We start from the raw sequence: 25,776 nt of genomic DNA, 5'->3' as shown, positions 1-25,776 counted from the left end.
AGATGGTACCTCATTGTTTTGATTTGCATTTCTCGGATGATTAGTGACTTTGAGCATGTTTTCATATGTCTCTTGGCTTTCTGTATGTCCTCTTTTGAAAAGTGTCTATTTAGGTCCTTTGCCCATTTTTTGATTGGATTGTTTTTCTTCCGTTTGTTAAGTTGTATGAGTTCCCTATAAATGTTGGAGATTAAACCCTTATTGGTGATAACATTGGCAAATATGTTCTCCCGTGCAGTGGGCTTTCTTGTTGTTTTGTTGATGGTTCTTTTGCTGTGCAGAAGGTTTTTGTTTTGATATAGTCCCATTTGTTTATTTTCTCCTTAGTTTCCATTGTCCTAGGAGCTGTACTGGTAAAGATATTGCTATGACATATGTGTACCACAGTTTTTTAATCCACTCATCTGCTGATCAGCACTTGGGCTATTTCCAAGTCTTAGCTATTGTAAATTGTGCTGCTATGCATATATCTTTTCTGATTGGTGTTTCTGGTTTCGTGGGATATAGTCCTACAAGTGGGGTTACTGGGTCAAATGGGAGTTCCATTTTTAATTTTTTGAGGAAACTCCATATTGTTCTCCACAGTGACTGCAGCAGTCTGCATTCCCACCAGCAGTGCAGGAGGGTTCCTTTTTCTCCACATCCTCGCCAGCACTTGTCATTTGTTGATTTGTTGATGATAGCCATTCTGACAGGTGTGAGATGGCACCTCATTGTCGTTTTGATTTGCATCTCTCAGGTGATTAGTGACTTTGAGCATGTTTTCATATATCTCTTGGCCTTCTGTATGTCCTCTTTCAAAAAGTGTCTATTTAAGTTCTTTTTCTATTTTTTTTAAATTGGATTGTTTATCTTCCTTTTGTTAAGTTGTATAAGTTCCCCATGCACATCCAAACTATCTACATTTTTTTAAACACAGAGGACAATGCTGTCATTCTGTCCTGTAACTTGCTTTATTTATTTATTCCTGCAGATGGAAATGGAACATATCTGATGCCAGGCCTTGCAGGTCTCCCTCCTAAGTCATGGGGACCTTGTATAGTTTATTTAACCTCTGGATGGACAGTTAGGACAGTCCCTATTGATAGACAATTAGGTGACTTCCAATTTTTTGGTGCTGTGGAAGAGTACTGGCCTGAGTAGCCTTGTACATGATCTTTGTGTATGTATTGCAAATATTCTTGATTTAGACAAATATGCAAATTACTAGAAGTAGAATTGCTGAGTTATCAGGTATGCACATTTAAAATTGATACTATTTTTAAAAGTGTCCTAATACTTAATTACACTATATATACAGTATAACAATGTATACGAAATATTATGCCTTCCCTCACAACTGCTCTAAAACTTTAAATCATAACTTTTTTTTTTTAATATTTTTTTATTTTTCGCTTAAAGTATTACAAAGGCTATTACATAAGTGTCCTTTTTTCCCCCCCGCCCTTGACACACCCCTACAGTTCTCTGTTCATTCATGATTCTTTGCATTTTCAATGTATTTTCTTATTGATTTTAAGAACTTACTAGATAGTGAAGTCCCTCCTGCCCCCCAACTCTCTCTGGCCTTCCCACTGCAGTTTGGCAATCAGTTTGAGGCAGCTCTGCCTCTGTATCTATTATTAAATTTTTTTTAAATTGCAAGAGTGAACTTGGGAAAGTCTGAAAAGCAAAATGAAGAAATTTTAAATCTCCATAATCCTGTCTGTTATTTAGTGACAACCACTTTGTTATTTTGATACTAGAGGCCCGGTTCATGAAATTTGTGCACTGGAGGGGGGAGGTGTCCTTCAGCCTGGCCTGCTCCCTCTTGCAGTCTGGGAGCCCTCGGGAGATATCCAACTGCTGCAGAGGTGGGAGAGGCTCCCGCCACTGCTGCTGTGCTTGCCAGCCATGAGCCCGGCTTCTGGCTGAGCAGCACTCCCCCTGTGGGAGCACACTGACCACCAGGGGGCAGCTCCTGCATTGAGCATCTGCCCCCTCATGGTCAGTGCGCATCATAGTGACTGGTCATTCCGCTGTTTGGTCGATTTGCATATTAGCCTTTTATTATATAGGATATGTTCTTATGTTTTTTTCCTCTGTGTGTGTGCGTGTATGTGTGTTAATTGTTTTTCAAAGTTCATCTTATATTGCCATTTCTGCAGCCACCTGGAGTGGCAAATAACTAGGTGGGAAATTCTGAGACTGATTCATCCACTTGTTTGTATCATTTCCCTCTTTACATTTTCTTTAAATAGGCAAACCCTTAAGTCCCTGCAAGGATCCTTTTCTTGTTCCTCTAAGCTTACTCTAGGAAGGTGGTAAGTGGGCCTCTCCTTGCAAACAAGTTTTTGGTCACAGTTTTTAAAGCTCCCAAGCTGGATGGAGCACCTCTGTCTGTGTTTGTCTGTCTGATTCTGACATTGTCTGCTTTTTTTTTTTGTTATTTTTGTTATTGGGGTATAATTACTGGATCAGTTATAAAGTATCTCAGCTTGCATTTTTTAAAGTCAGGTTTATTAACACAATCGCCTTTTTAAAATGTACAGTTTGATGAGTTTTGATAAATGTATACAACGAGTGTAATCATCATATTTAAGGTACAGAACATTTTCTTCATCCCCAAAGTTTCCTCAGGCACGTTTGCTTCTTGCCACCACTGATCTGATTGCTGTTCCTATAATTTCACATCTGGGTTGACATATAAATGTCATTCATCACGTAAACTTGTGTCTCAGGTTTCTTTAGTTAGCGCAATGTATTGAAGATTTATCCATACTGTTGTGCGTGTCAGTAATTAATTTTTATTGTTGAGCAGTATTCCATTGCCTGGATATACCTGGATATACCTGTTTATTCACCAGGTGGTAGACATTTGGGATGTTTCCAGTTTCTCACTAATAGGGGAAAAGCTGCTATAATCATGCACATACAAGTCTTTGTGTGGAAATCTGCTTCCATTTCTCTCGGGTTGCCGGGTGGTATGGCATGTGTATGGTTAACTTTGTCATGAATGCAAGCTTGCTTTCCTAGGTGGCTATTTTGGATTTCTACCAACGATGTATGAGAATTACAGTTGGTCCACATTCTCACCGGCAGTTGGTTTTGTCACATCTATGACTAGCCGTTCTCATAGTACCTAGTAACATCTTGTCACACTTTTCATGTGCATTTCTCTGATAACTGTTGATAATGAGCATATTTTTATGTTTATGTTGGTTATTCATAAATTTTCTCTTCAAATCTTGTGCCTATCTTTGTGGCAGGGGGAGGAAGTGTGTGGGGTGTTGGGGTTTTTTTTTTGCCTTATTATTTATTGATTTGTAAGAGTTCTTTATATATTCTAGAGAAAAGTTCTTTATCAGATATGTTTTATTTTTCCCAGTCTGCTATAATTCCATTTTCAGGTGTCTTTTGATGAGGAGATTTTTTTTAATTTCTTTATTGGTTAAGGTATTACAAATGTGTCCTCATCCCCCCATTGTCCGTGTCCATTGGTTTGGCTTATATGCATGCATACAAGTCCGTCGGTTGATCTCTTCCCCTTACCCCCACCCTCCCCTACTTTCTCTCTGGGGATTGATAGTCTGATCGCTGTTTCTCTGTCTTTGGGTCTGTCCCTGTTCATCAGTCTATGTTGTTCTCTATATTCCACAAATGAGTGAGATCATGTGGTATTTATCTTTCTCTGACTGGCTTATTTCACTTAGCATAATGCTCTCCAGTTCCATCCATGCTGTTGCAAATGACAAGAATTCCTTCTTTTTTACTGCAGCGTAGTATTCCATTGTGTAGATGTACCACAGTTTTTTAATCCACTCATCTGCTGATGGGCACTTAGGCTGTTTCCAAATCTTAGCTATGGTGAATTGTGCTGCTATGAACATAGGGGTGCATATATCCTTTCTGATTGGTGTTTCTGATTTCTTGGGATATATTCCTAGAAGTGGGATCACTGGGTCAAATGGGAGTTCCATTTTTAGCTTTTTGAGGAAACTCCATACTGTTCTCCACAGTGGCTGCACCAGTCTGCATTCCCACCAGCAGTGCAGAAGGGTTCTTTTTTCTCAACATCCTCTCCAACACTTGTTGTTTGTTGATTTGTTGATGATAGCCATTCTGACAGATGTGAGATGGTACCTTGTTGTCATTTTGATTTGCATCTCTCTTATAATTAGTGACTTTGAGCATGTTTTCATATGTATTTCGGCCTTCTGTATGTCCTCTTTTGAAAAGTGTCTATTTAGGTCCTTTGCCCATTTTTTGATTGGATTGTTTATCTTCCTTTTGTTAAGTTGCATGAGTCCCCAGTAAATGTTGGAGATTAAACCCTTATCGGTGATATCATTGGCAAATATGTTCTCCCATGCAGTGGGCTTTCTTATTGTTTTGTTGATGGTTTCCTTTGCTGTGCAAAAGTTTTATTTTGATGTAGTCCCATTTGTTTATTTTCTCTTTAGTTTCCATTGCCCTAGGAGCAGTATCAGAGAAGAAATTCCTTCGGCATATGTTTGCGATTTCGCTGCCTGTGGATTCCTCTAGTATTTTTATGGTTTCCCGTCTTATGTTTAAGTCTTTTATCTATTTTGAGTTTATTTTTGTGTATGGTGTGAGTTGGTGGTCTAGTTTCATCTTTTTGCATGTATCCGTCCAATTTTCCCAACACCATTTATTGAAGAAACTGTCTTGACTCCATTGTATGCTCTTGCCTCCTTTGTCGAATATTAATTGCGCATAGTGTTTTGGGTTGATTTCTGGGATCTCTATTCTATTCCATTGATCTATATGTCTGTTCTTGTGCCAGTACCAAGATGTTTTAAGAACAGTGGCTTTGTAATACAGCTTGATATCAGGTATTGAGATCCCACCTACTTTGTTCTTCTTTCTCAGGATTGCTGCAGCTATTCGAGGTCTTTTTTTATTCCAGATGAATTTTTGAAATGTTCGTTCTAGATCTGTGAAATACGCCATTGGTAATTTAATGGGGATTGCATTGAATCTATAGATTGCTTTGGGTAGTATGGACATTTTGATGATGTGGATTCTACCAATCCATGAACACGGTGTGTTCTTCCATCTGTTTATGTCTTCCTCTATCTCTTTTTTCAGTATCCTGTAGTTTTTCGCATGTAAGTCTTTTACCTCCTTAGTTAAGTTTATTCCTAGGTATCTTAATTTTTTTTGGTGCGATGGTAAATGGGATTGCTTTTTTAGTCTCCCTTTCTGTAAGTTCACTGTTGGTGTAAAGAAATGCCTTAGATTTCTTGGCATTAATTTTTATCCTGCTACATTGCCAAATTCATTTATTAAGTCTCCTAATTTTTGGATGGAGTCTTTAGGGTTTTCTATGTACAGTATCATGTCATCTGCAAATAAAGACAGTTTTACTTCTTTTCCAATTTGGATGCCTTTTATTTCTTCTTCTCGTCTGATCGCAATGGCTAGTACTTCCAGTACTATGTTGAACAGGAGTGGTGAGGGGGCATCCCTGTCTTGTTCCTGTTCTTAGGGGAAATGGTTTTAGTTTTTGCCGATTGATTATGATGTTGGCTGTGGGATTGTCATATATGGCTTTTATTATGTTGAGGTATGATCCTTCTATTTCTACCTTGCTGAGAGTTTTTATCAAGAAAGGGTGTTGAATTTTGTCAAATGCTTTTTCTGCATCAATTGATATGACTATGTGATTTTTATCTCTTAATTTGTTTATGTGATGTATTACGTTTACTGATTTGCAGATATTGTACCATCCTTGCATCCCCGGGATAAATCCTACTTGGTCATGGTGTATGATCTTTCTGATGTATTGCTGGATCCAATTTGCTAGAATTTTGTTGAGTATTTCGGTATCTATGTTCATGACGGATAGTGGCCTATAATTCTCTTTCATTGTGTTGTCTCTATCTGGTTTTGGTATTAGGGTGATGCTGGCTTCATAGAATGAGCTGGGAAGTGTTCCTTCCTCTTGAATTTTTTGGAATAGTCTGAGGAGGATAGGTTTTAGTTCTTCCTTGAATGTTTGGTAAAACTCCCCTGTGAAGCCGTCTGGCCCCGGGCTTTTGTTTGCTGGGAGCTTTTTGATGACTACTTCAATTTCTTCCATAGTTATTGGCCTATTGAGATTTTTAGAATCTTCCGGATTGAGTTTTGGAAGATTGTATTTTTCTAGGAATATGTCCATTTCCTCCAGGTTGTCTAGTTTGTTAGAGTAGAGTTGTTCATAGTATTTTTTTTTTAATAATTCTTTGAATTTCTGAGGGGTCTGTTGTTATTTTGCCTCTTTCATTTCTGATTTTGTTTATTTGAGTCCCCTCTCTTTGCTTCTTGGTGAGCCTGGCTAGAGGCTCATCAATCTTATTTATCCTTTCAAAGAACCAGCTCTTAGTTTCATTGATCTTTTGTATTGTTTTTTTGGTCTCTATGTCATTTATTTCTGCTCTGATCTTTATTATCTCCTTCCTTCTGCTCACTCTGGGCTTTTCTTGTTGCTCTCTTTCTAATTCTTTGAGTTGTAGAGTTAGATGATTTACTATCATTTTTTCTTGTTTTTTGAGGTAGGCCTGTAGTGCTATAAACTTCCCTCTCAGGACTGCTTTCATTGTGTCCCATAGATTTTGGATTGTTGTGTTTTTATTGTCATTAGTTTCCAGGGTGTTTTTAATTTCTTCTTTGATCTCATTGGTAGCCTAATCATTATTTAGTAGCATGCTATTCAGCTTCCAAGTGTTTGAGTTTTTTGGATTGTTTTTATTGTAGTTTATTTCTAATATTATGCCATTGTGGTCTGAGAAGATGCTTGGTATGATTTCAATCTTCTTGAATTTGGGGAGACTTTGCTTGTGATCCAATATGTGGTCTATTTTTGAAAATCTCCCATGTGCACTTGAGAAGAACGTATATCCCGTGGCTTTGGGGTAAAATGTTCTGAAGATGTCAATTAAGTCCATCTGATCTAGTGAGTCATTTAGGATTGCTGTTTCTTTGCTGATTTTTTTTCTAGAGGATTTATCCAGTGATGTCAGTGGTGTGTTTAAGTCTCCTACTATGATTGTGTTGCTGTTGATCTCTCCCTTGTTATCTTTTAGGAGGTTTTTTTATGTATTTGGGTACTCCCGCATTGGGTGCATATATGTTTATCAGGGTTATATCCTCTTGTTGTATTGATCCCTTTAGTATTATGAAGTGGCCTTCCTTATCTCTTGTTATGGCCTTCACTTTGAGGTCTATTTTGTCAGATATAAGTATTGCTACCCCAGCTTTTTTTTCATTTCCATTTGCCTGAAAGATATTTTTCCATCCCTTCACTTTCAGTCTGTGTGAGTCCCTTCTAATGAGGTGGGTCTCTTGTAGACAGCAGATGTATGGGTCATGTCTTTTTATCCATTCAGCCACTTGATGTCTTATGATTGGAGTATTTAGTCTGTTTACATTTAAAGTTATTATGGAAAGGTACTTGCTTGTAGTCATTTCTATTTTTGTGCCTGTGTTCTTTCTTACCTTTATGTTTCTTCTTTTTACAGCATTCCCTTTAGCATTTCTTTCATTGCTGGCTTGGTAGTGATAAACTCCCTAAGCCTTTTTTTTTGTCTGCAAAGCTCCTGATTTCCCCTTACATTTTGATTGATAGTCTTGCTGGATAGAGTATTCTTGGATTCAATCCTTTGCTTTGCAACACTTTGTATACCTCCTTCCATTCCCTTCTAGCTTGATGTGTTTCTGTTGAGAAATCATTTGATAATCTGATGGGGGATCCTTTGTAGGTAACTCTCTGTCTCTCTCTTGCAGCCTTTAAGATTCTCTCTTTTTCTTGTACATTTGCCATCATTATTATGATGTGTCTTGGTGTGGGTCTTTTGGGGTTCATCTTGCTTGGGACTCTCTGTACTTGTGTAACTTTTTTCTTCCCCATATCTGGGAAGTTTTCTGTCATTATTTCTTCAAATAGATTTTCTAATCCTTGCTGCTCTTCTTGTCCTTCTGGTAGCCCTATTATGCATATGTTACTTCGTTTCATGTTGTCCCAAAGCTCCCTTAGGCTCTCCTCTTGCTTTTTAATATTTTTCTCCAGTTGCTGTTCAGATTGAGCTTGTTTCTATACCTTATCTTCTAACTCACTAATTCGGTCCTCTGCTTCTTCTAGTCTACTGTTGAAACCTTCCATGGTGTTTTTGATTGTAGCTATATCACTTTTCATTTCTTCCTGATTCTTGCATAGGTTGTTGATTTTCTCATCCATCCGGTGAATGAATTGTACAACCATTACTCTGAATTCTTTTTCTGTCATGTTGCATGCTTCAATTTCATTAATTTTCTTTCTTGGTGACTCCTCATTTTCTTTCTTCTGGGGGTTGTGTCGTCTCCCCATTCTGACTATCTCCAGATAGTTCAAACGTCGAGTTGCATGGGCCTGGGGCGTGTGCAGTGGGAGCCTCACACCACCCTAGTGTCACTGAAGAGCTCTGACACTAAGATGTGTGGTTGTGGTGGGATGGTGGGAACCAGGCTCACTCAGAGTCAGTGTTACCAGCGCTCAATGTGGCCTCGTGTGTGCCCTTAGAATCAGGGACCCTGCCTGCACTGTGCTGAAACAGAGACCCCCCTGGAGCATGTTGAAAATCAGAGCCCCCTAGCGTGCGCCAGGAGTCAGAGTTCCCCAAGAATCCAGTATCAGAGTCTCTGTTGCTTCGTGCGGCCTCACATTGAGCATCAGGGTCCCTGTGTGCCCATGTACCAACAATTGGAGTCACTGGCTCTTAGTATGAATGCACAGGGAATCAGGGATCCCAGGTACAGGTGATAAGAAACACAGTCAAGTCACTGGTGCTTGGTGCTGCCTCCTGCCTGGAGAATTGGGGTCCTGGGGCCCACGCTACGTGGGACCAGTTCCCGGTGTTCGCGCGTTAGCTCCTAGGCCAAGGCTCCCTTAGCCTGCACCGCGCAGGACCAGTTCCCGGTGTTCGTGCATTTCCAGGCTAAAGTTCCTGTAGCAGCCCTGAGGCCCAGGCAAGGGGTGGGTCTATCAGTTACTATGGTGCTGCCCCCGAGCCTGCGGGGAGGGGGATGGGCTCTGTTACTCACGGATCTGCCACGGGGATTTCTGGACTCTTGGTGTCCGTGGCTTTGTAGCTGAGGTCGCAGGTCTCTGTCCCCAGTGGCTGCAGGGTCCTGGTTTGCGTCTGAGACCAGACTGGGTGGTGCTGAGGCCAGGATCCTAGTCTCAAGCAGCTCTGTTTCTCAAGATGGCGTGGTCTCTGTGCCCGTGCTGGCCGCCCAGGAGTGTCGGCGCAGGGAGCGGGGTTCCGCCATCTAAGACTGCCCGGTTTAGCAGCCCCTTAGAAGACCTGCAGCATCTAACTGTCCCTAGCTCATACACACACACACCACACACGTCCACACACTCCTCTATCGCTCCCTCGTGCTTTCACACTCTCTCCCCCGCTACCTTCCTGCCTGTCGCCATCGAGGCAAGCCCCCGAGGAGATATTTTTAATTCTGATGAAGTCCAGTCTATCTATTTTTTTTCTTGTTTATACTTTTCCTGTCATATACATATTTAAGAATTCAATTCATTGCTCGATCTATGTCATTAAGCTGTATCCCTATTTTTTTCTAAAAGTTTTATAATTTTAGCTCTTACTGATTTGCTTGTTTTTAAGTAGATGTTTATATCTATGTTTATGAGAGATAGTGGTTGGTAACTTTCTTTGCTGGCAATGTTTTTGTTTGGATTTAGCATAAGGGTAAATAAAATGAGGTAGTTAATGTCCCCCCTCTTCTTTTTCATTTCCTGGAATGGTTTATGTAGAGTTGGTATTAATTATTCCTAAATATTTGGACAATTTCAGTAGTGAAATCACCTCGCATCTAGTTTTCTTGGTGATCATAAGTCTGGTGCTGGCTTGAGTTGTGTGAGTTGTTCTAGTGAATTAACCCGCGAATCTGAGCTATATAAGTAAGTATGGATGACCTGGGGTCTGAAGTGGGGGCAGCTTCGTGGAGCATTTGACCCTTAACTGTGAAGCTGCACTAACCTCAGGTAGTTAGGGGCAGAACTGCATTGCAGGCCATCCCAGGCGGGTAGGAACAGAGCAGCTGGTCTTCCAGGGGCCCCTTCCCTGCAGCAGGAGATCCAGGTTCTCTGTTGGGAATGACTGAGCTGAAGTCAACAGGGACTTTTTATTCTAGTCACTTTGGTTTCATTTAGTTCAGATAACATCTGAAGCTCCTCTTCATTTGTAAAACGTTATTGGAATTTCATTTCTTAATGGGATGAATATTGGGGAGGGGCCTTTCATTGACACCACATTTCAAACTTCCTTTTGTTAGGTGTTGCTCTAGCCATGTTTCTCCTAGTGCCACAGTGAGATGATGGGCTGCACGAAAGTTACTCTTCTTTATAAAGTGGGAGAAGGTGAGCTGGGTCTGAGAGCAGGCATGCATGTGCCTCTATCATAGGAACATCCTCTATGTTTAGGTTAAAAAAATGCATGGAGAATAATCTGGAAGTGATTCCCTTGGAAAGTCTGTGTATTCCAGGGGTCCACATGCCCTAGGTGGGAAAGTCCTGTGTCCGTACATTGGTTAACAGAGCTTCTGCTTCACTTACTTTCATGTTTAAATTGCCTCATTTTCTTTAATTATAAACCAGCCCCTGTGTATTCCAAAAATTCTTTTCCGTGGTCTCATTTCTCAGAGATGGTCACCGTTAGCAGTGGAATGCTGTACTAGATTTTTCCTGGCCGTTTCATAACATTCTATCACCACTTGCCCTGAGTGGCCGCAGACTTTCCTGTCCTTTACAGCACAGTAACCCCACTTTCACTCTTCTTTGGGCATCTTTCCTAAAGCCACAAGGAGTAAAGATAGTCTCTTCAATAAATGGTTCTGGGAAAACTGGAAAGCCACATGCAAATGAATGAAATTGGACTACAGTTTTTCCCCATGTACAAAAATTAATTCAAAATAGATCAAAGACTTAAATATAAGGCCCGAAACAATAAGTGACATTAGAAGAAATTATAGGTACCAAACTTATGGACCTTGGTTGTAGAGAACATTTTATGAACTTGATCCCAAAGACAAGGGAAATGAATGTAAAAATAAATGAATGGAACAATATAAAACTTAAAAGCTTCTGCACAGCTAAAGATACTGAAACAAACAAAACAAAGAGGCAGCCAACCAGATGGGAGATGATATTTGCTCTGACAAAGGTTTAATTTCCAAGATATATAAAAAACTCAATACCAAACAACCCTATCAAAAAGTGGGCAGAGGACCCAAGGAGACAGGAACAGCCAATAGATAAATGAAAGGATGTTTGATCTTACTGGCAATTAGGGAAACGCAAATCAAAACTACAATGACATACCACCTATACCTGTTAGCATGGCCATTATCAACAAGACAAGCAATAACAAGGGTCGGAGAGGTTGTGGAGAAAAGCGAACCCTCATTCACTGCTGGCGGGAATGTAGACTGGTACAGCCACTGTGGAAAGCAGTCTGGCGATTCCTCAAAAAATTAATAGTGCTACCAGCATTCCCTCTCCTGGATATATGCTTGAAAACCTGAAAATGATGTATTCACAAAGATGTATGCACCCCAATGTTCATTGCAACATTACTCATGATGGCCAAGACATGGACACAACCAAAGTGTCGTGTGATAGAGGACGGGGTAAAGAAGACGTGGTCCGTATACACAATGGACTACTCCTCAGCCATCAGTTACATGCTCATATCTCTCCGTCTACAGCACCATTTCCAGCTCTTACTATTGTCTCCAATTTCTCCCTTTTCTTCCTCTCTGTAACCCATTCCAATCATGACTTACTTCCATTTTTCTACTCATACTTTTCTTGTTAAGGCACCAGTGACCTTAATATTGCAACATCAGTTGTTCTCACGTTACTTGAATTCGTAGCAGCATTTACCATGATTCCCCATTCACCCTTTGATACCTTTGTCCACTGGGCTTCCAGAACACATCCACACCACACCTTCGCTCTTGGTTCTCTTTTCAGGCCACTGGCCACTCCTTCTCTTCTCCCAAATTCTGAATTTTGAAGTGATACTTTTCTTTATCCTCTGGCTACAATGATTCTTTTGGGGATTTTAATCCAGCCCCATGCTTTGTATACCGTCCACAGGTTCCAGTGGTGAGCAAATGTCCACCTTAAAAATAGACTTCTCTCCCGAACTGCAGACTCAGATGTCTAACTGCCCGCATTACCTTCCTCAGTTAGCTCTCTACTTGGCAACTAATACTTAACCAATCTCCCAGTTCCCCTCATTTGTTTAGGGGACAACCAAGGCCACAACTTTGGAGTCAGTACTGACTCCTCTCTTCCTCTCACATCTGACATTTAACCCATCAGCACATCCTGTCACCGCAACTTCTCATTATACCCAGAATTCCACCTTTCACCATCTCCCTGCTGTGACTTCAGTCCAGGACAGTATGACCTCGCCTTGGTTATTGTGACATGAGCTGTGTCCCTGCCCCCTCCGGGCTCTTCTTTAGGCTGTTTTGATCACATCATAATAGATCCTTTAAAAATATCTGTCAGATCATGTCACCGTAAGTTCAAAAGGTCCAACGGCTTCATGTCCCATCGTGAGAAATTCCAGGGACCCTACAGTGACCACCAGCCTGCAGCATGGCCCATTCACCCTCCATTACCTTCCTGGCATCATCTCCTGCTAAGCCCTCACATGGCTGCAGCTGTAAGGGCCCCTTGCCCGCCCGTGAGTATCTGCAAGTCTTGTTCTTTAATTCCTGCTTTAATGTCCTACTCAATGCTAGCTTTGTAGGCCCTCTCTAACTTAAATGTCGTTCCTGCTTTGTGTTCCTTTCTTCACTGAAATAGGATAGGTCCTTGAGGAAGAGGGTTATTTTGCCTGTTCAGTGTTATGCTTACATGCGAATGGCACGGAGTACATGCTCAACAAAATGTGAATGAATATTTAAACAAAAGAGTCATTAAGCTCACTTAATGGACATCTAGATCACTATGTCCATTAAACACTTTAATTTAAACTTCATTACCATCATGTAAGGTTGGCAGTAGACTACTTACATTTGAGAAAAGTGAGATTGAGGGGCTCCGTCAAATTCCTCAGGTCTGGAAGCTGGCGCTCAGCTCAGCCATTCCCACTCCAAGCCCAGGTTCTCCCTTTGTGAGGGAGCAGGTGACGGATCCTCCCAGGAGAATCGTGAGAGTTTCCATCTTGTGTTTCCTGCTTGTCGAGCCCAGAGGCATCGCTCCTTTCCTGCTCTATCCCGAGCCCCAGCGGAGGGCTGGGCACCTTGTAGGGGCTCAGAAGATATTTGTCTCCACAACTAAGGTCCCAAGTTTGCCCAGCTGAATGTCCCGTGGTCACAATGGTCTTAATGTCTATATTGTGACATCTCCATTGGTGACTAAAGGCCATGTTGGGGCAGGGCTAGGGAATCCTAAGGGAAATGCTAGGAATACAGGGCGTGTTTTCCAAAGGTGGTGACTGCTCTCATCTCATGACATCTTGTTTTCAGCCTTCTCCGCCCTCTGTTCTGTGTCCGTGCAGCGAAGGCCTGAGGATGCCATAGGGAACGCCACGCGGATGAAATCAATGCCTTCTGAGATGAGCGCGGGGGGCGAGGCTTCCCTTTGAGGGTGGGTATTTTATTTATTTTTTTTGTGCTGTGCAGGAGAAGGGAGGGAAGAAAGGAGTTGAACAAAAGGAAAAGGATCCACGGGAAATAACAGCAGGAAGAAAGTCACTGCAATCTGCTGCCTGTCTCTCTAAGGGACAAGTAGTTTCAGCTGCAGAGCTATTGCAGACGTGCTTTTGTCGTCTATCCCTTTTATAATGGAAAGGCTCTGGTTGGACGTGTCCCCTGTTGTTTACAACTTTCTTAAAAGCATTTTGAATAAGAATAAAAACGTGCATTTAAACAATTACTCTCCAGATAAAGTTACTCATCCTCTATGGCAGTGATGGCGAACCTATGACACACGTGTCAGAGGTGACACGCAAACTCATTTTTTTGGTTGATTTTTCTTTGTTAAATGGCATTTAAATATATAAAATAAATATCAAAAATATAAGTCTTTGTTTTACTATGGTTGCAAATATCAAAAACTTTCTATATGTGACACAGGACCAGAGTTAAGTTAGGGTTTTTCAAAATGCTGACACGCCGAGCTCAAAAGGTTCGCCATCACTGCTCTATGGCAATCCCAGGGCAATCAGTTGTTTTAGGGAAGGGTTACCAAGACGCTTGGAACCGTGTCCACGTGAACGAATTGGGGAAGTGAGGACCCAAGGCCAGCCTCTTACATCTTCCAGTCCCGCCAATATTTTAAGTCATCTTTTTGAAAAGAAAGTGTGCCACCTGATTGCATGTTCAGAATGAAGAAAAGAATTAAGAAACAGTTTCAAGTTTCCCCACTTATGAAACGTGTTTCCAGGGCACTGAGAATGGCATCTGGAAAGGCAGTGACTCAGGAGCTGACGAGGATGGACAGACAGCACTGGGGGCAGAGTGTGCTTTTTCTCTCTGGCCTGTTTCTCTCTTAGCCAGCTCCTCTCTGGGTAACCCAGTCTCATCTACTCAAACCCACACCTTGAAACCCTGAAAGAAACTCCATAGGGAAGTTTCAGCCACAACCTCCCACTCATTGCATGGGTCTCATGTATATAGATTTAGTTTTCAAGACAGAGCTCCAACGAAAATATTCCCCACTGTTTAAAATGGAAAACACACCTTCGTTTCAATGGGAAATGGCCACTCTCTGATACTAAGCTGTTGAACAAGGCATCCTCCTGAACCTAGTTAAATAACTAAGTTTGCCACAAAGCCACTAGTCTTTTATCTGTTCTCAGATTTCACCTTTTCCCATCTAGCAACACTATATTGCATAGTTGTGATAATTGTGATGGTTAATTTTGTATGTCTGCTTGACTAGGCCATGGGAATGCCCAGATATTTGGTCAAACGTTATTCTGGGTGTTTCTGTGAGGGTGTTTCAGAAGGTATTTTGAGTAAAGCAGATTGCCCTCCCTAATGCAGGTGGGCCTCATCCAATCAGTTGACGGTGGGAAGAGAACAAAAAGTCTGACTATCCCCTGAGTAAGAGAGAATTCAGTCTTTTTATGCCTTTGGATACAAACCCAAATAGGCTCGTGCTGGTTCTCAAGTCTGACAGCTTTTCAGCTGCAATGACACCAGCAGTTCCCTGGTCTCAGACCTTTGGGCTCAGACTGGAGCTAAACCGTCAGGTCTTCTAAGCCTCCAGCTTGCAACTCATCCTTTGGATCTTGGGTCTTGCCAAGACCCGTAACCAATCAATCACAATCTCTCCTCCTCTCTTCTCTCTTCCCATCTCCTTCTCTCCCTTCCCACCCCCCCTCCCCAAATCTCCCCTCTCCTCTCTTCTCTCCATCCTCACTCTTTATATCTACTTATATCCTATTGGTTCTGTTTCTCTGCAGAACTCTAATACAATGTTATAATACATGCTGCTCAGACGATATAATCAGTGATTTCTGTGCGTAACCTGTACTGGATCCTTATCTTCTGCCATCATGCTTTGGGCATTTTTAAGTACCTGTTTCTGAGTTCCTATCTCCTAGGCCAGGAGCTGTAGACTACAAAGAAGTAAGGCACACGCGTGTTCAAAGATCATAGTCCAGTGTCAACAGTACACACATCTAGAAAAGGCCGTCTATGCAGAGCCCCATAAACACTGTCGTCAAGTGGGAGAGCGTTTTCAGTGGGAAGCTGAGCCATGTCTTGTGACCTACTGAGGGGGAGACGCCACTTTGGCTGTAGTTGGGGTGATATTAGCCACATCACTCCTCCTGCCCCTCGTTCTGTGAGAATACGGACGCTGTCTGGGTTCAAAGCTCACCTCTTTCTAATTTCTAGTTGTGCGACCTTCGGTAAGTTGATTTTTGTACATTTTGTTAAATGTAAAACAAATAAAATTAGCACCTACCTCATAGCACTTTAATAAGATTACACAGGATAATATTTGTAAAGAATTTAGAACAGTGCCTGCAAGTTACCATATTTTATTAAATCCCAGAGGCTGTCAGTTGTGAGACAAACTGCTGTTATGTGTATTTCTAACAAAGAAAAGCAATGCCAATTATTGTGGTAAGGTGGTATCAGTTGTGACACCTCCCAACAGGTTAAAAAATGAACAAATATATATCTTAAAATCAGTAAAATACAATAATGGGTGCTGTAAAATGAATAAAACCCTAGACCAGGCAAGCTGATTATTCAGACAAGTTTGAATAGGAAAAAAAACCCTTTCATTTGTGTTTGTCAATGGTTATCTAGATAACAACAAAGTTCTATGCAAACTATCCTATATAATAAAAGGCTAATATGCAAATTGTCTCCTCAACCAGGAGTTCGACTAGGAGTTCGACCGGGGACCAGGGCTGGCCAGCCAACCACCTGGTCCCCTCCCCCTGGCCGCCCTGCCCCAATGGGCCCCAATCAGGGCGGGCTAGCCAGACCCCACCCATGAATGAATTCATGCACTGAGCCTCTAGTATTATTAATAAATGTCCCAGTCACTTCTTGACTATTCTAAGAAGTTTCTAAAGCACATTTATTTTCTTAATCAGGTTTAAAGCTGCTTTCATTCTAGACTCCCTGGGGTCATTTAAAATCTAATTAAGGCATGATGGCAATTATGGACTGAATGTTTGTGTCCCTACTCCTGCCCCAATATGACTGTATTTGGAGACAGGGTCTGTGAGGAGGTGATAAAGGTTAAATGAATTCATGAAGACGGGCCTAATCTGATAGGGCCAGTGTCCTTACCAAAAAGGGGAAGGGACCCAGAGCACTATATCCCTGTGCAGACAGGTTAGAAGGTGTCAGGGAGAGCCAGGAACAGACCCCTGACCAGGAATGGAATTGGCAGTATCTTGATCTCACATCCACCCACCAGAATGATGAGAAATTACCTGTCGTTTGAGCCACTCGGTCTGTATTTTGTTATTGCAGTTTGAGCAAACTGAGACAGTGGCTGCAGGGAGTACTGTCGGTGAGACAGGACCTGGGATGAATTCCCGCTGCCCCCACGTGGCTAGTCAGCTGTCAGGAATGTTACCTGAAGTGCTTATTTGCAACTGGAGACCAGAAAAGGATCTCCCTCCAACTCTTCCCAGTCCTCCCTTTTCTGCTTACTCAGATCTAAAGCCCAGGGTTACTACTGACATTGGAATTACTATTAAATTTTTTTACAATTGCATACAACTACCTATGGGAAATCACACTCTTGTTGTGAACATTTGATTAAGTTTATATTTTAACTAGAGGCCCGGTGCACAAAATTCATGCACTCAGCGGCGTGTGTGTGTGTGTGTGTGTGTGTGTGTGTGTGTGTGTCCCTCAGCCCGGCCTGGGCCCTCTTGCAGTCTGGGAGCCCTCAGGGGATGTGTGGGCCTAAGCCATCAGTCGGACATCCTTAGCACAGCCACGGAGGTGGAAGAGGCTCTCGCCACTGCTGCTGGGCTCTCCAGCCATGAGTCCAGCTTCTGGCTGAGATGGGCTCCCCCTGTTGGAGTGCACTGACCACTAGGGGGCAGCTCCTGCGTTGAGCGTCTTCCCCCCTGGTGGTCAGTGTGCGTCATAGCAACTGGTCATTCCACCATTTGGTCGATTTGCATATTAGCCTTTTATGCCTGCGGGATCATGCCAAAACTGGCTCTCCGACATCCCCCAAGGGTCCCAGATTGCAAGAGGGTGCAGGCCAGGCTGAGGGACCCCACGGGTGCACAATCGAGGCCTGGGAGGGACACGAGAGGTTGGCCAGCCGGGGATGGACCATGGGAGTATTCCAGGGCATGTCCGGCCTATCTCACTCAGTCCCGATCAGCCGGACCCCAGCAGCAAGCTAACCTACTGGTCAGAGCGTCTGCCCCCTGGTTGTCAGTGCACGTCATAGTGAGCGGTTGAGCGGCCTTAGCATATCATTAGCATATTATGCTTTGATTGGTTGAACAGATGACAGGATGACCAAACACTTAGCATATTAGGCTTTTATTATATAGGATTACTTCTTTCACATTTATGCTTTCTTCTGCCGCAGGCTGACCCTCTCTTGCTGGTTCTGGGTACTGGTTCTTCTTTTATATGTTTTACAAATGGAACTTCCCCTTAGTATTTGTTTTCACCAGTCACTAAATTTTGCTCCCACCAATATTTAAGATAGTATGACATGGGAGGGCCAGAAAAAATTCAGAATAACATAAAGCTTATTTTGTGGGAGGCCTGTCTTTATGGATGAAAAGTCAGAATTGTGGAATATTTTTAAAGTGGTTATGTGAAGCACATTACCAAACAGCAGGAGCCAAGGAAAGCCTTTCCCAGTGGGAAACCCTGTGGAAACCTCTTCTAATGAGTGATGCGATTGCTTGTAGTTCACAGAATCATTTATATGTAAATGGTGTATCTGAGAAGCATGAGAGTGCTCTAAAAGGTTGCCTTTTATTAATCATTTCTAAACCTCGCCTCCTCTGCACTCCTGCTTATGTTGCTTTTATTGGAGCAAAGCTCAGTCCCTGCATCTTGGTGCAGCCAGAGTTGGCAGTTTAGTTATTTGTTGTCATGCAACCAATTAGCTGAAATGTTAGAAGCTTAAAACAATCCACAAGCTATTTCACATGGGCTGTGAGTGGAATCTGGGAGTGGCTCAGTGGGGTGGGCCTGCCTCCTTTGTCGGATTCCAGTGGAGCTGTCCCTGGTGTTGCAGTCTTTGAAGACTCAGTGGAGGACAGTGGTAGTTTGCACCTCCTTTCACTCCGATGACTGACTGATGGCAGTAGACTTCAGTTGTGGGCCCAGCGGCCCCTTCATAGAGCTACACACAACATGGTTTCCCCAGAGTGAGTGGTGAGCATGCAAGTGAGTGCGCTGCTGTCTTTTATAACCTAACGTGGCAGTGACAGCCACCACTGAGCGGCTCTGTGTGCCACAGAGCAGCACCGGCCCGTGGGGAAGGCAGTCTGCTTACCAGCTCACTTCTGGGACGGTTGGCTGCAGACCTCAGTTTCTTGCCACACAGGCCTCTCTCCAGGGGCTCTCATGCCATGCTTGCCCCAGAGGGTGTGATCTGAGGTGCACTGAGTGGCCACCCAGTCTTGGAAGTGACGTGCCATCACTTCTACTGCCTGCCCTTGGTCATAAGGACCAAGCTGTTTCCATGTGGGAAGGGACTGCACAAAGCTGTGGACACTAGGAGGTGGGATGGTTGGGGGCTGAGATGGTGGTTTCACAGCTGACCTTGCCTTGAGCAGTATGACAGACTCATACAATGGAATGATTCATTCAGGGTCAGCCACAAGGAACATTCCACTTAATAAGATAAGTTCTCTCTTGGTTCTGCAGTCTCCTGATACTTTCCCAATAAATTCTCTTCGGATTAATTTGGCTCGGATCAGTTTCTGTTGTTATAACAAGAGACCCCTAAGTAATAAAATGTATTGTGATATAAATTAAACAACCTACTCCCTGTTACAAACTGATTGCCCTGAAAGCTCAGTACCTCTCTGACAACACATACAGTTGTTGCTCTATTATTGACTGTGTTCTCCACACTGCTTCACATCCCCATGCCTCTGTTTACAACTGGTCATTGTACTTCTTAATCCCTCCCCCCTTTTCACCCAGCCCCCAACTCACTCCTATCTAGCAACTGCCAATTTGTTCTCTGCATTTCTGAATTTCTGTTTTCTTTGTTTATTTTGTTTTTTAGATCCCACATATAAGTGAAATCATATGGTATGTGTCTTTCACTGTCTGACTGATTTCTCTTTATTAAAATCAATTAATAACCTTAATCTGTGCCATGTAAGTGATATAACATAAACATGGGTTGAATCTTTTGGGGGTCAAATTTCTTTCTACCACAGGCTCATAGAAATTATTTGCACTATTCTTGAGAGCTTTAAATAATGTTCAAACTTACCTTTGTTGTTTTTGTATGAAAAACAAAACATAGCCACTGTCAAACAACCCTGAAAAATGCATGCTGGAAGAAGAAGTGATCAAATGATCACTGAAGTATCATCCTCCTCACTGTGAATTCTTTCTTTAAAAAGTTTTAAAAATTAAAATATAGTTAATATACAATATTACATTAGTTTATGTGGAGAGCAGCTACAGTGTTTGGATAGGTTCAAGCCTCAGACTAATGAAAGGGCACAGTCCTCTCATGGGCACGTGCAAGTCCCAGCTTGGAGGGCAAAGCCCTCCCAGCACAATTATAACCAACAGCTATAGCTGTAAGCTTGAACCTATGGTCCGAACACGTGGCCCCATGTGCCTGAGTGATGTGGGCTTGATAGAGTTCAGGTGCATGTAACTGAGTAGATTTGAAACTGACGAGAACATTGTAACCATGCCCTTACTTTGCCTTGTGGAATCTGGCCATAAAATAAAGAGATGGCTTACAGGCCGTGGCACTGTCTCTCTCCATCAGAGAGGGCAGCGTCCCAACCAGACCCAGCTTTCTTCTCATCTGTCTTTTCTAAATCCTTCACCGCCCCCACTCAGGTTCACCCTTGGCCGTGCTGGCACGGCACAAGTTTAAGTTGTACAATATGTTCATTCAGCATTTATATGCCTAATAAAGTGATCACCATAATAAGTCTAGTAACCACCCAACACCCTACAAGGTTATTTTTGTATTATTGACTCTATTCCCTATGTCACACATTACATTCTGTGACTTACTGATTTTATAACTGGAAATTTGTACCTTTTAATCCCCTTCATGTTTCTCACTCTTCTCCCCATCCCCTTCCCCTTGGCAACTATCAGTCTGTTCTCTGTCTATGAGTCTGTTTTTGTTTTGTTTGCTTATTTTTATTTTTTGGATTCCACATATTAATGGGATCATATAGTATTTCTCTTTCTCTGAATTAATTCACTTAGCATAAACTCCATTCATGTTGTTACAAATGGTAAGATTTCATTCTTTTTTATGGCTGAGTAATATTCCAGTGTGTGTGTGTGTGTGTGTGTGTGTATCGCATCTTCTTTATCCATTCATCTATCAGTGGCCACTGAGGTTACTTCCATATCTTGGCTATCCTATCTAATAAAAGAGTAACATGTAAATTAACCATCACTCCGCAACAAAGATGGAGGGGCCCATAGTGGCCGGGGCGGGACGTTGGCAGCGTCACCCCGGCAACACAAGCCCAGCGTCCGCGCCCCAGCCACACGGAGGGAGGGGAGGGGCCTCGGGCTGGAGGCCAGGGTGAGGGATGCTGGCATTGTTGTGGGCCGGGCTGAGGGACCCCCACCCCCCGTGCATGAATTTCGTGCACCAGGCCTCTAGTTTTAAATAATGCTGCTATGAACATAGTGTGCATGTATTTTTGAGTTAGTTTTATTTTTGATTTTTGATAGATATCCAGAAGTGGAATTGCTGGGTCACATGGCAGTCCTATGTGAGGAACCTCCATACTGTTTTCCATAGTGGCTGCAACAACCTGCATTCCCCCAACAGTGCATGAGGGTTTCCTTTTCTCTACATTCTCGACAACACGTTTTTCTTTATAATAGCCAAGCTGACAGGTGTGAGGTGATTTCATTGGGATTTGATTTGCATTTCCTGATGATTAGGGATGTTGAGCATCTTTTCATGTGTCTGTTGGCCATCTGTATATCTTCTTTGGGAAAATGTCTATTCAGGTCCTCTAATTTTAAATCAGATTTTTTTTTATGTTGACTTGTATGAGGTCATTATATATTTTGGATATTAAACCCTGGTTGCATGCACCAAAATTGCAAATGTATTCTGCCATTTAGTGGGTTGCTTTTTAATTCTGTTGATAGTTTCCTTTCCTTTGCAAAATTTGTTTATTGTTGGTTTCATTGTCCTTGCTTGGGGAGACATACACAGAAAATTATTACTAAGATTGATGTCAAAGAATTTACTACTTATGTTTTATTCCAGGAGTTTTATGGTGTCTGGTCTTGCATTTAAGTCTTTAATCCATTTTGAGTTTATTTTTTTATATAGTGTAAGAAAGTGGTCTAGTTTCATGTTTTTGCATGTAGCTGTCCAGTTTTCTCTACACCATTCATTGAATAGACTATCTTTTCCCCATTGTATGTTCTTGCCTCCTTTGTCATAGATTAATTGACCATGTGGGAGTGGGTTCATTTCTGAGCTATTTATCTTGTTCCATTGATTTATGTGTCTACTTTTTTTTTGCCAGTATTAGACTGTTTTGATGATTATAGCTTTGTAGTATAAAATCAGTGAGTATGACACCTCCAACTTTGTTCTTCTTTTTCAAGATTGCTTTAGTTATTTGAGGTCTTTTGTGTTCCATATAAATTTTAAAATTATTTGTTCTAGTTCTGTGAAAAATGCCATTGGTATTTTGATAGGGATTGCATTGACCCTATGAGTGCTTTGTGGACAGACATTTAACAATACTGTAAGCATGGTGTATCTTTTCATTTATTTGTGTTCCCAGTTTCTTTCTTCAATATCTTATGGTTTCCAGTGTATAGGTCTTTCACCTGCTTGGTTAAATTTATTTCTGTGTATTTTATTATTTGTGATGCAATTATAAATGAGATTTTTTTCTTGATTGCTCTTCCCAATGGTTTGTTATTAGTGTATAAAAATACAACTGATTTCTTTTATAAAAATATGTTTTTATTGATTTTAGAGAGAGAAGAAGGAAGAAGGATAAAGAGATATAAATATCAATGAGAGAGAAACATCAATCAGCTGCCTCCTGCACACCCCCCACTGGAATTGAACAGTGACCTCTTGGTTCATGAGTCAGTGCTCAATCATTGAGCCACACCGGCCAGGCCACAACTGATTTCTTTTTTAAAAATATTTTTATTGATTTTAGAGAGAGGAAGAAAGAGGGAGATTCTTTCAAAGATGAGAAAGAATCATTGATCAGCTGCCTCCTGCGCACCTACACTGGGGATTGAGCCTGCAACTCTGGCATGTGCCCAGGACTGGAGTCAAACCCGGGACCCTTCAGCCTTCAGTCTACAGGCTGATGTTCTACCCACTGAGCCAAACTGGTTAGGGCCACAACTGATTTCTTATATTAATTTTGTGTTCTGCAACTTTACTGAATTCACTTTTTAGTTCTCATAGTTTTTTGGTGACTTTTTTATGGTTTTCTATATATAGTATTATCTCATCTGCAAATAGTGACAGTATAATTATTTGTAGTAATCTCTTATGATTCCTTTTATTTCTGTGGTGTCAGTTGAAACTTCCCCACTTTATTTTCCCATTTTATTTATTTGAGTCCTTTCTCTCTTTTTTTTATGATTCTGGCTAAAAGTTTATCAATTTTAAAAAATCTTTTCAAAATAACCAGCTTTAGTGTTATTGATCTTTTCTGTTGTTTTCTAAAGCTGTATTACATTTATTTCTGCTTCGATATTTATTATATCCTTCTTTCTATTAACTTTTGGCTTTGTTTTTCCTTTTTTTTCTAGTTGCCTTAGGTGTAAAGTTACATTTGTTATTTGAGATTTTTCTTATTTCTTGAGGTTGGTCTGTATCGCTGTGAACTTCAATCTTAGAACTGCTTTTGCTATATCCCATAGATTTTAGAATGTTGTTTTCACTTTCATTTGTCTTAAGATATTTTTTCTTTGATTTCTTTGTTAACCCATTAATCATTAAGTAGCATATTGTTTAGCCCCCTGTGTTTGTGCTTTTTCATTTTTTTCTTATAATTGGTTTCTAGTTTCATACCATTGTGGTCTGAGAAGATGCTTGATATTATTTTATTCTTAAACTAGTGACCTGGTGCACGGATTCATGCACATTGAAAGGAAATTAATTAGAAGGTGGCTGGTGGGTGGGACTGGGCGAAATGGGCCGGACACGCCCTGAAGCCAACCTTCTGCGGTCCCTCCCTGGCATCTTCGGAGTGAACAGGGTGTCTCCGGCAGGTGGGGCCCTCCACCTGGCCTGCAGGGATCGGGCCAAAACTGGCTCTCTGACATCCCCTGAGGGTTCCTGGAGTGCCAGAGGGCACTCTGCAAAGTTGCTGTCGTACAGGGTGTAGAACATGAATGCAAGTGTGCAGTAAACCAGATTCAGTGCTGACAGTGCCCCAGCAACAACATAGCCCACGGCCAAAGATGGAATCACGCGGCCCTGCGAGGAATCAGGCTCCCTCCTCTCTCGTTTTGAGGTGCATCACCCGAGAACTGCCATTGCCATCACTGCAGCTTGGCCGCTTCTGCATTGAGTGTGTGCCCCCGGTGGTCAGCGCTCATCATAGTGACCAGTTGGATGGTAGGAGGGACACTTAGCATATTAGCTATATAGATATAGATATAGATATCTACACTAATAAAAGAGAAACATGGTAATTAGCGTACGACCGCTACCCTTCCCATTGGCTAATTAGCGAGATATGCAAATTAATCACCAGCCAAGATGGCCGTTAACTGCCAACAGAGATGGCGGTTAATTTGCATATGTAGGCACAATGCAGGGAGGCGAAAGTGAAAGCACGGAAGAAGCCCCCTGGCACTGACAGTGATCGGAAACCCGGGGGGAGCTAAGAGCCAGGGGGCAGGGCAAAGGTGGCCCCCAGGGCCGCCTTTTGCTCCTCCCGAGCAAGAATTGAAATTTCGCCCCTGCCCCTTTTGGGGCACTGGGAAATAGAAAGAGGGGGGGCCAGCGAGGGGGGGGGGAAGGGGCGGCACAGGGGCGGAGCCCGGGATCGCGGCGTGGGGTGGCTGCAGCTGCCAGTTGCCGCTGCCCAGACCTAACGCCTCAGCCAGAGGCTTTAGACCCGGGCAGGGGTGGCTGCAGCTGCGGGTCCCCGCTGCCCAGGCCTAACGCCTCGGCCAGAGGCATAAGGCCCGGGCAGGGGCGGAGCCCATGATCCGGGGGCGGCTGCAGCTGGGGGGGTCCCCTGCCCGGGCCTAACACCTCGGCCAGAGGCATTAGGCCTGGGCAGGAGCGGTGCCAGCAATCATGGGGAGCAGGGGCAGAGTCGCTGATGGTGGGAGCTTGGGGTCCCCTGCCCAGGCCTAATGCCTGGGCAGGAGCGGTGCCAGCAATCATGGGGAGCAGGGGCAGAGTCGCTGATGGTGGGAGCTTGGGGTCCCCTGCCCAGGCCTAATGCCTGAGCAGGAGCGTGCCAGCAATCATGGGGAGCAGGGGCAGAGTCGCTGATGGTGGGAGCTTGGGGTCCCCTGCCCAGCCTAATGCCTGGGTGAGAGGCATTAGGGCGGAGCCGTCAATCGCAGGGAGCAGGGGCCGAGTTGGCGATGGTGGGGTCCTGGGGGTCCCTTGCCCAGGCCTAATGCCTTGGCCAGAGGTGTTAGGCCTGAGCATGGGCAGAGCCAGCGATCGTGAGCAGGGGCGGCGTGGGCAATCATAGGGAGCTGGGGGTCCCCTGCCCACCCTGATCCGGGACACCCTTCAGGGCAAACCAGCTGGCTCCCACCCATGCACTAGGCTTCTATCCTATATAATAAAAGGGTAATGTGCACATGCAATTTTTTTTTCCAAATATATTTTATTGATTTTTTACAGAGAGGAAGGGAGAGGGATAGAGTTAGAAACATCGATGAGAGCGAAACTTCGATCAGCTGCCTCCTGCACACCCCCTACTGGGGATGTGTACGCAACCAGAGTACATGCCCTTGATGAGAATCGAACCTGGGACCCTTCAGTCCGCAGGCCGACGCTCTATCCACTGAGCCAAACCCATTAGGGCGGTAATGTGCAAATTGACCCTAACAGCAGAACGACTGGGGATG

This window comes from Myotis lucifugus, unplaced genomic scaffold (genome assembly GCF_000147115.1).
Source record: "Myotis lucifugus unplaced genomic scaffold, Myoluc2.0 scaffold_123, whole genome shotgun sequence".
Taxonomy (NCBI): Eukaryota; Metazoa; Chordata; class Mammalia; order Chiroptera; family Vespertilionidae; genus Myotis; species Myotis lucifugus.
The sequence above is the reverse complement of the archived record's forward strand: the minus strand, read 5'-3'. Positions refer to the sequence as shown.